Below are 11,317 nucleotides of genomic sequence, written 5' to 3'. Positions count from 1 at the left end.
TGTCTTCGTATTTCCTTGTTTTAATGCACTATTTAAAATATACATAGTGTACCCCCTAATTGACCTATAATTATTTCCTGTGGTAGGGTACACTATTACCCTGTAATATAATATCTGGTCCAATTTAAATATTATGGGTCAATATTAAGGTCTGATATTGCGCCTTGCGTTAGTTAACCAATGAAAGATGTTTTTGAATTTTTAAAGCATTTTAGAACGCTTATTTCTTCATTTTAAGCATCTCAGAACACTCTATTTCGCATAGGCATACATAGTAAAATTTAGGGTCACGCTGTGTACCCCCTAAATGACCTATAATTATTTCCTGTGGTAGGGCACACTATTACCCTGTAATATAATACGTGGTCCAATTTAAAAATTATAGGTCAATATTAAGTTCCGATACCGTGCCGTTAGTTAACATTGAAAAATGTCTTCGTATTTCCTTGTTTTAGTGCACTATTTAAAATATACATAGTGTACCCCCTAATTGACCTATAATTATTTCCTGTGGTAGGGTACACTATTACCCTGTAATACAATACCTGGTTCAATTTAAATATTATGGGTCAATATTAAGGTTTGATATTGCGCCTTGCGTTAGTTAACCATTGAAAGATGTCTTTGAATTTTTAAAGCATTTTAGAACGCTTATTTCTTCATTTTAAGCTTCTCAGAACACTCTATTTCGCATAGGCATACATAGTAAACTTTAGGGTCACGCTGTGTACCCCCTAAATGACCTATAATTATTTCCTGTGGTAGGGTACACTATTACCCTGTAATACAATACCTGGTTCAATTTAAATATTATGGGTCAATATTAAGGTTTGATATTGCGCCTTGCGTTAGTTAACCATTGAAAGATGTCTTTGAATTTTTAAAGCATTTTAGAACGCTTATTTCTTCATTTTAAGCTTCTCAGAACACTTTATTTCGCATAGGCATACATAGTAAAATTTAGGGTCACGCTGTGTACCCCCTAATTGACCTATAATTATTTCCTGTGGTAGGGTACACTATTACCTTGTAATATAATACGTGGTCCAATTTAAAAATTATAGGTCAATATTAAGGTCCGATACCGTGCCGTTTGTTAACATAGAAAAATGTCTTTGAATTTTTAAAGCAGTTTAGAACGCTTATTTCCTCATTTTAAGCTTCTCAGAACACTTTATTTCGCATAGGCATACATAGTAAACTTTAGGGTCACGCTGTGTACCCTCTAATTGACCTACAATTATTTCCTGTGGTAGGGTACACTATTACCCTATAATATAATACGTGGTCCAATTTAAAAATTATAGGTCAATATTAAGGTCCGATACCGTGCCGTTAGTTAACATAGAAAAGTGTCTTCGTATTTCCTTGTTTTAATGCACTATTTAAAATATACATAGTATACCCCCTAATTGACCTATAATTATTTCCTGTGGTAGGGTACACTATTACCCTGTAATATAATACCTGGTCCAATTTAAATATTATGGGTCAATATTAAGGTCTGATATTGCGCCTTGCGTTAGTTAACCATTGAAAGATGTCTTTGAATTTTTAAAGCATTTTAAAACGCTTATTTCTTCCTTTTAAGCATCTCAGAACACTCTATTTCGCATAGGCATACATAGTAAAATTTAGGGTCACGCTGTGTACCCCCTAAATGACCTATAATTATTTCCTTTGGTAGGGTACACTATTACCCTGTAATATAATACGTGGTCCAATTTAAAAATTATAGGTCAATATTAAGGTCCGATACCGTGCCGTTAGTTAACATAGAAAAATGTCTTTGAATTTTTAAAGCATTTTAGAACGCTTATTTCCTCATTTTAAGCTTCTCAGAACACTTTATTTCGCATAGGCATACATAGTAAACTTTAGGGTCACTCTGTGTACCCCCTAATTGACCTATAATTATTTCCTGTGGTAGGGTACACTATAACCCTGTAATATAATACGTGGTCCAATTTAAAAATTATAGGTCAATATTAAGGTCCGATACCGTGCCGTTAGTTAACATAGAAAAGTGTCTTCGTATTTTCTTGTTTTAATGCACTATTTAAAACATGCATAGTGTACCCCCTAATTGACCTATAATTATTTCCTGTTGTAGGGTACACTATTACCCTGTAATATAATACCTGGTCCAATTGAAATATTATGGTTCAATATTAAGGTCTGATATCGCGCCTTGCGTTAGTTAACCATTGAAAGATGTCTTTGAATTTTTAAAGCATTTTAGAACGCTTATTTCTTCATTTTAAGCTTCTCAGAACACTCTATTTCGCATAGGCATACATAGTAAATTTTAGGGTCACGCTGTGTACCACCTAATTCACCTATAATTATTTCCTGTGGTAAGGTACACTATTACCCTGTAATATAATACGTGGTACAATTTAAAAATTATAGGTCAATATTAAGGTCCGATACCGTGCCGTTAGTTAACATAGAAAAGTGTCTTCGTATTTCCTTGTTTTAATGCACTATTTAAAATATACATAGTGTACCCCCTAAATGACCTATAATTATTTCCTGTGGTAGGGTACGCTATTACCCTGTAATATAATAGGTGGTCCAATTTAAAAATTATAGGTCAATATTAAGGTCCGATACCGTGCCGTTAGTTAACATAGAAAAATGTCTTTGAATTTTTAAAGCATTTTAGAACGCTTATTTCCTCATTTTAAGCTTCTCAGAACACTTTATTTCGCATAGGCATACATAGTAAACTTTAGGGTCACTCTGTGTACCCCCTAATTGACCTATAATTATTTCCTGTGGTAGGGTACACTATAATCCTGTAATATAATACGTGGTCCAGTTTAAAAATTATAGGTCAATATTAAGGTCCGATACCGTGCCGTTAGTTAACATAGAAAAGTGTCTTCGTATTTCCTTGTTTTAATGCACTATTTAAAATATACATAGTGTACCCCCTAATTGACCTATAATTATTTCCTGTGGAAGGGTACACTATTACCCTGTAATATAATACCTGGTCCAATTTAAATATTATGGGTCAATATTAAGGTCTGATATTGCGCCTTGCGTTAGTTAACCAATGAAAGATGTTTTTGAATTTTTAAAGCATTTTAGAACGCTTATTTCTTCATTTTAAGCATCTCAGAACACTCTATTTCGCATAGGCATACATAGTAAAATTTAGGGTCACGCTGTGTACCCCCTAAATGACCTATAATTATTTCCTGTGGTAGGGCACACTATTACCCTGTAATATAATACGTGGTCCAATTTAAAATTATAGGTCAATATTAAGTTCCGATACCGTGCCGTTAGTTAACATTGAAAAATGTCTTCGTATTTCCTTGTTTTAGTGCACTATTTAAAATATACATAGTGTACCCCCTAATTGACCTATAATTATTTCCTGTGGTAGGGTACACTATTACCCTGTAATACAATACCTGGTTCAATTTAAATATTATGGGTCAATATTAAGGTTTGATATTGCGCCTTGCGTTAGTTAACCATTGAAAGATGTCTTTGAATTTTTAAAGCATTTTAGAACGCTTATTTCTTCATTTTAAGCTTCTCAGAACACTTTATTTCGCATAGGCATACATAGTAAACTTTAGGGTCACGCTGTGTACCCCCTAATTGACCTATAATTATTTCCTGTGGTAGGGTACACTATTACCCTGTAATATAATACGTGGTCCAATTTAAAAATTATAGGTCAATATTAAGGTCCGATACCGTGCCGTTTGTTAACATAGAAAAATGTCTTTGAATTTTTAAAGCATTTTAGAACGCTTATTTCCTCATTTTAAGCTTCTCAGAACACTTTATTTCGCATAGGCATACATAGTAAACTTTAGGGTCACTCTGTGTACCCCCTTATTGACCTATAATTATTTCCTGTGGTAGGGTACACTATAACCCTGTAATATAATACGTGGTCCAGTTTAAAAATTATAGGTCAATATTAAGGTCCGATACCGTGCCGTTAGTTAACATAGAAAAGTGTCTTCGTATTTCCTTGTTTTAATGCACTATTTAAAATATACATAGTGTACCCCCTAATTGACCTATAATTATTTCCTGTGGTAGGGTACACTATTACCCTGTAATATAATACCTGGTCCAATTTAAATATTATGGGTCAATATTAAGGTCTGATATTGCGCCTTGCGTTAGTTAACCATTGAAAGATGTCTTTGAATTTTTAAAGCATTTTAGAACGCTTATTTCTTCATTTTAAGCATCTCAGAACACTCTATTTCGCATAGGCATATATAGTAAACTTTAGGGTCACTCTGTGTACCACCTAATTGACCTATAATTATTTCCTGTGGTAGGGTACACTATAACCCTGTAATATAATACGTGGTCCAATTTAAAAATTATAGGTCAATATTAAGGTCCGATACCGTGCCGTTAGTTAACATAGAAAAGTGTCTTCGTATTTCCTTGTTTTAATGCACTATTTAAAATATACATAGTGTACCCCCTAATTGACCTATAATTATTTCCTGTGGTAGGGTACACTATTACCCTGTAATATAATACCTGGTCCAATTTAAATATTATGGGTCAATATTAAGGTCTGATATTGCGCCTTGCGTTAGTTAACCATTGAAAGATGTCTTTGAATTTTTAAAGCATTTTAGAACGCTTATTTCTTCATTTTAAGCATCTCAGAACACTCTATTTCGCATAGGCATATATAGTAAACTTTAGGGTCACTCTGTGTACCCCCTAATTGACCTATAATTATTTCCTGTGGTAGGGTACACTATTACCCTGTAATATAATACCTGGTCCAATTTAAATATTATGGGTCAATATTAAGGTCTGATATTGCACCTAGCGTTAGTTAACCATTGAAAGATGTCTTTGAATTTTTAAAGCATTTTAGAACGCTTATTTCTTCATTTTAAGCTTCTCAGAACACTTTATTTCACATAGGCATACATAGTAAACTTTAGGGTCACGCTGTTTACCCCCTAATTGACCTATAATTATTTCCTGTGGTAGGGTACACTATTACCCTGTAATATAATAGGTGGTCCAATTTAAAAATTATAGGTCAATATTAAGGTCCGATACCGTGCCGTTAGTTAGCATAGAAAAATGTCATTGAATTTTTAAAGCATTTTAGAACGCTTATTTCCTCATTTTAAGCTTCTCAGAACACTTTATTTCGCATAGGCATACATAGTAAACTTTAGGGTCACTCTGCGTACCCCCTAATTGACCTATAATTATTTCCTGTGGTAGGGTACACTATAACCCTGTAATATAATACGTGGTCCAATTTAAAAATTATAGGTCAATATTAAGGCCCGATACCGTGCCGTTAGTTAACATAGAAAAGTGTCTTCGTATTTCCTTGTTTTAATGCACTATTTAAAATATACATAGTGTACCCCCTAATTGACCTATAATTATTTCCTGTGGTAGGGTACACTATTACCCTGTAATATAATACCTGGTCCAATTTAAATATTATGGGTCAATATTAAGGTCTGATATTGCGCCTTGCGTTAGTTAACCATTGAAAGATGTCTTTGAATTTTTAAAGCATTTTAGAACGCTTATTTCTTCATTTTAAGCATCTCAGAACACTCTATTTCGCATAGGCATACATAGTAAAATTTAGGGTCACGCTGTGTACCCCCTAAATGCCCTATAATTATTTCCTGTGGTAGGGTACACTATTACCCTGTAATATAATACGTGGTCCAATTTAAAAATTATAGGTCAATATTAAGGTCCGATACCGTGCCGTTAGTTAACATAGAAAAATGTCTTTGAATTTTTAAAGCATTTTAGAACGCTTATTTCCTCATTTTAAGCTTCTCAGAACACTTTATTTCGCATAGGCATACATAGTAAACTTTAGGGTCACTCTGTGTACCCCCTAATTGACCTATAATTATTTCCTGTGGTAGGGTACACTATAACCCTGTAATATAATACGTGGTCCAATTTAAAAATTATAGGTCAATATTAAGGTCCGATACCGTGCCGTTAGTTAACATAGAAAAGTGTCTTCGTATTTTCTTTTTTTAATGCACTATTTAAAACATACATAGTGTACCCCCTAATTGACCTATAATTATTTCCTGTTGTAGGGTACACTATTACCCTGTAATATAATACCTGGTCCAATTGAAATATTATGGTTCCATATTAAGGTCTGATATCGCGCCTTGCGTTAGTTAACCATTGAAAGATGTCTTTGAATTTTTAAAGCATTTTAGAACGCTTATTTCTTCATTTTAAGCTTCTCAGAACACTCTATTTCGCATAGGCATACATAGTAAATTTTAGGGTCACGCTGTGTACCACCTAATTGACCTATAATTATTTCCTGTGGTAAGGTACACTATTACTCTGTAATATAATACGTGGTACAATTTAAAAATTATAGGTCAATATTAAGGTCCGATACCGTGCCGTTAGTTAACATAGAAAAGTGTCTTCGTATTTCCTTGTTTTAACGCACTATTTAAAATATACATAGTGTACCCCCTAAATGACCTATAATTATTTCCTGTGGTAGGGTACGCTATTACCCTGTAATATAATAGGTGGTCCAATTTAAAAATTATAGGTCAATATTAAGGTCCGATACCGTGCCGTTAGTTAACATAGAAAAATGTCTTTGAATTTTTAAAACATTTTAGAACGCTTATTTCCTCATTTTAAGCTTCTCAGAACACTTTATTTCGCATAGGCATACATAGTAAACTTTAGGGTCACTCTGTGTACCCCCTAATTGACCTATAATTATTTCCTGTGGTAGGGTACACTATAATCCTGTAATATAATACGTGGTCCAGTTTAAAAATTATAGGTCAATATTAAGGTCCGATACCGTGCCGTTAGTTAACATAGAAAAGTGTCTTCGTATTTCCTTGTTTTAATGCACTATTTAAAATATACATAGTGTACCCCCTAATTGACCTATAATTATTTCCTGTGGTAGGGTACACTATTACCCTGTAATATAATACCTGGTCCAATTTAAATATTATGGGTCAATATTAAGGTCTGATATTGCGCCTTGCGTTAGTTAACCATTGAAAGATGTTTTTGAATTTTTAAAGCATTTTAGAACGCTTGTTTCTTCATTTTAAGCATCTCAGAACACTCTATTTCGCATAGGCATATATAGTAAACTTTAGGGTCACTCTGTGTACCCCCTAATTGACCTATAATTATTTCCTGTGGTAGGGTACACTATAACCCTGTAATATAATACGTGGTCCAATTTAAAATTTATAGGTCAATATTAAGGTCCCATACCGTGGCGTTAGTTAACATAGAAAAGTGTCTTCGTATTTCCTTGTTTTAATGCACTATTTAAAATATACATAGTGTACCCCCTAATTGACCTATAATTATTTCCTGTGGTAGGGTACACTATTACCCTGTAATAAAATACCTGGTCTAATTTAAATATTATGGTTCCATATTAAGGTCTGATATCGCGCCTTGCGTTAGTTAACCATTGAAAGATGTCTTTGAATTTTTAAAGCATTTTAGAACGCTTATTTCTTCATTTTAAGCATCTCAGAACACTCTATTTCGCATAGGCATACATAGTAAAATTTAGGGTCACGCTGTGTACCCCCTAAATGCCCTATAATTATTTCCTGTGGTAGGGTACACTATTACCCTGTAATATAATACGTGGTCCAATTTAAAAATTATAGGTCAATATTAAGGTCCGATACCGTGCCGTTAGTTAACATAGAAAAATGTCTTTGAATTTTTAAAGCATTTTAGAACGCTTATTTCCTCATTTTAAGCTTCTCAGAACACTTTATTTCGCATAGGCATACATAGTAAACTTTAGGGTCACTCTGTGTACCCCCTAATTGACCTATAATTATTTCCTGTGGTAGGGTACACTATAACCCTGTAATATAATACGTGGTCCAATTTAAAAATTATAGGTCAATATTAAGGTCCGATACCGTGCCGTTAGTTAACATAGAAAAGTGTCTTCGTATTTTCTTTTTTAATGCACTATTTAAAACATACATAGTGTACCCCCTAATTGACCTATAATTATTTCCTGTTGTAGGGTACACTATTACCCTGTAATATAATACCTGGTCCAATTGAAATATTATGGTTCCATATTAAGGTCTGATATCGCGCCTTGCGTTAGTTAACCATTGAAAGATGTCTTTGAATTTTTAAAACATTTTAGAACGCTTATTTCCTCATTTTAAGCTTCTCAGAACACTCTATTTCGCATAGGCATACATAGTAAACTTTAGGGTCACTCTGTGTACCCCCTAATTGACCTATAATTATTTCCTGTGGTAGGGTACACTATAATCCTGTAATATAATACGTGGTCCAGTTTAAAAATTATAGGTCAATATTAAGGTCCGATACCGTTGCCGTTAGTTAACATAGAAAAGTGTCTTCGTATTTCCTTGTTTTAATGCACTATTTAAATATACATAGTGTACCCCCTAATTGACCTATAATTATTTCCTGTGGTAGGGTACACTATTACCCTGTAATATAATACCTGGTCCAATTTAAATATTATGGGTCAATATTAAGGTCTGATATTGCGCCTTGCGTTAGTTAACCATTGAAAGATGTTTTTGAATTTTTAAAGCATTTTAGAACGCTTGTTTCTTCATTTTAAGCATCTCAGAACACTCTATTTCGCATAGGCATATATAGTAAACTTTAGGGTCACTCTGTGTACCCCCTAATTGACCTATAATTATTTCCTGTGGTAGGGTACACTATAACCCTGTAATATAATACGTGGTCCAATTTAAAATTTATAGGTCAATATTAAGGTCCCATACCGTGGCGTTAGTTAACATAGAAAAGTGTCTTCGTATTTCCTTGTTTTAATGCACTATTTAAAATATACATAGTGTACCCCCTAATTGACCTATAATTATTTCCTGTGGTAGGGTACACTATTACCCTGTAATAAAATACCTGGTCTAATTTAAATATTATGGTTCCATATTAAGGTCTGATATCGCGCCTTGCGTTAGTTAACCATTGAAAGATGTCTTTGAATTTTTAAAGCATTTTAGAACGCTTATTTCTTCATTTTAAGCTTCTCAGAACACTCTATTTCGCATAGGCATACATAGTAAATTTAGGGTCACGCTGTGTACCACCTAAATTACCTATAATTATTTCCTGTGGTAAGGTACACTATTACCCTGTATTATAATACGTGGTACAATTAAAAATTTTTTGGTCACTATTAAGGTCCGATACCGTGCCGTTAGTTAACATAGAAAAGTGTCTTTGTATTTCCTTGTTTTAATGCACTATTTAAAATATACATAGTGTACCCCCTAATTGACCTATAACTATTTCCTGTGGTAGGGTACACTATTACCCTGTAATATAATACCTGGTTCAATTTAAATATTATGGGTCAATATTAAGGTCTGATATTGCGCCTTGCGCTAGTTAACCATTGAAAGATGTCTTTGAATTTTTAAAGCATTTTAGAACGCTTATTTCTTCATTTTAAGCTTCTCAGAACACTCTATTTCGCACAGGCATACATATTAAACTTTAGGGTCTCTCTGTGTACCCCCTAATTGACCTATAATTATTTCCTGTGGTAGGGTACACTATAACCCTGTAATATAATACGTGGTCCAATTTAAAAATTATAGGTCAATATTAAGGTCCGATACCATGCCGTTAGTTAACATAGAAAAGTGTCTTCGTATTTCCTTGTTTTAATGCACTATTTAAAATATACATAGTTTACCCCCTAATTGACCTATAATTATTTCCTGTGGTAGGGTACAATATTACCGTGTAATATAATACCTATTCCAATTTAAATATTATGGGTCAATATTAAGGTCTGATATTGCGCCTTGCGTTAGTTAACCATTGAAAGATGTCTTTGAATTTTTAAAGCATTTTAGAACGCTTATTTCTTCATTTTAAGCATCTCAGAACACTCTATTTCGCATAGGCATACATAGTAAAATTTAGGGTCACGCTGTGTACCCCCTAAATGACCTATAATTATATCCTGAGGTAGGGTACACTATTACCCTGTAATATAATACGTGGTCCAATTTAAAAATTATAGGTCAATATTAAGGTCCGATACCGTGCCGTTAGTTAACATAGAAAAATGTCTTTGAATTTTTAAAGCATTTTAGAACGCTTATTTCCTCATTTTAAGCTTCTCAGAACACTTTATTTCGCATAGGCATACATAGTAAACTTTAGGGTCACGCTGTGTACCCCCTAATTGACCTATAATTATTTCCTTTGGTGGGGTACACTATTACCCTGTAATATAATACCTGGTCCAATTTAAATATTATGGGTCAATATTAAGGTCTGATATTGCACCTTGCGTTAGTTAACCATTGAAAGATGTCTTTGAATTTTTAAAGCATTTTAGAACGCTTATTTCTTCATTTTAAGCTTCTCAGAACACTCTATTTCGCATAGGCATACATAGTAAAATTTAGGGTCACGCTGTGTACCCCCTAAATGACCTATAATTATTTCCTGTGGTAGGGCACACTATTACCCTGTAATATAATACGTGGTCCAATTTAAAAATTATAGGTCAATATTAAGTTCCGATACCGTGCCGTTAGTTAACATTGAAAAATGTCTTCGTATTTCCTTGTTTTAATGCACTATTTAAAATATACATAGTGTACCCCCTAATTGACCTGTAATTATTTCCTGTGGTAGGGTACACTATTACCCTGTAATATAATACCTGGTCCAATTTAAATATTATGGGTCAATATTAAGGTCTGATATTGCGCCTTGCGTTAGTTAACCATTGAAAGATGTTTTTGAATTTTTAAAGCATTTTAGAACGCTTGTTTCTTCATTTTAAGCATCTCAGAACACTCTATTTCGCATAGGCATATATAGTAAACTTTAGGGTCACTCTGTGTACCCCTTAATTGACCTATAATTATTTCCTGTGGTAGGGTACACTATAACCCTGTAATATAATACGTGGTCCAATTTAAAATTTATAGGTCAATATTAAGGTCCCATACCGTGGCGTTAGTTAACATAGAAAAGTGTCTTCGTATTTCCTTGTTTTAATGCACTATTTAAAATATACATAGTGTACCCCCTAATTGACCTATAATTATTTCCTGTGGTAGGGTACACTATTACCCTGTAATAAAATACCTGGTCTAATTTAAATATTATGGTTCCATATTAAGGTCTGATATCGCGCCTTGCGTTAGTTAACCATTGAAAGATGTCTTTGAATTTTTAAAGCATTTTAGAACGCTTATTTCTTCATTTTAAGCTTCTCAGAACACTCTATTTCGCATAG

The sequence above is a fragment of the Parasteatoda tepidariorum genome, unplaced genomic scaffold, assembly GCF_982258835.1.
Source record: "Parasteatoda tepidariorum strain Cologne lab strain unplaced genomic scaffold, Ptep-v5.0 scaffold_15, whole genome shotgun sequence".
Classification (NCBI taxonomy): domain Eukaryota; kingdom Metazoa; phylum Arthropoda; class Arachnida; order Araneae; family Theridiidae; genus Parasteatoda; species Parasteatoda tepidariorum.
This window is presented reverse-complemented; position numbering follows the sequence as displayed.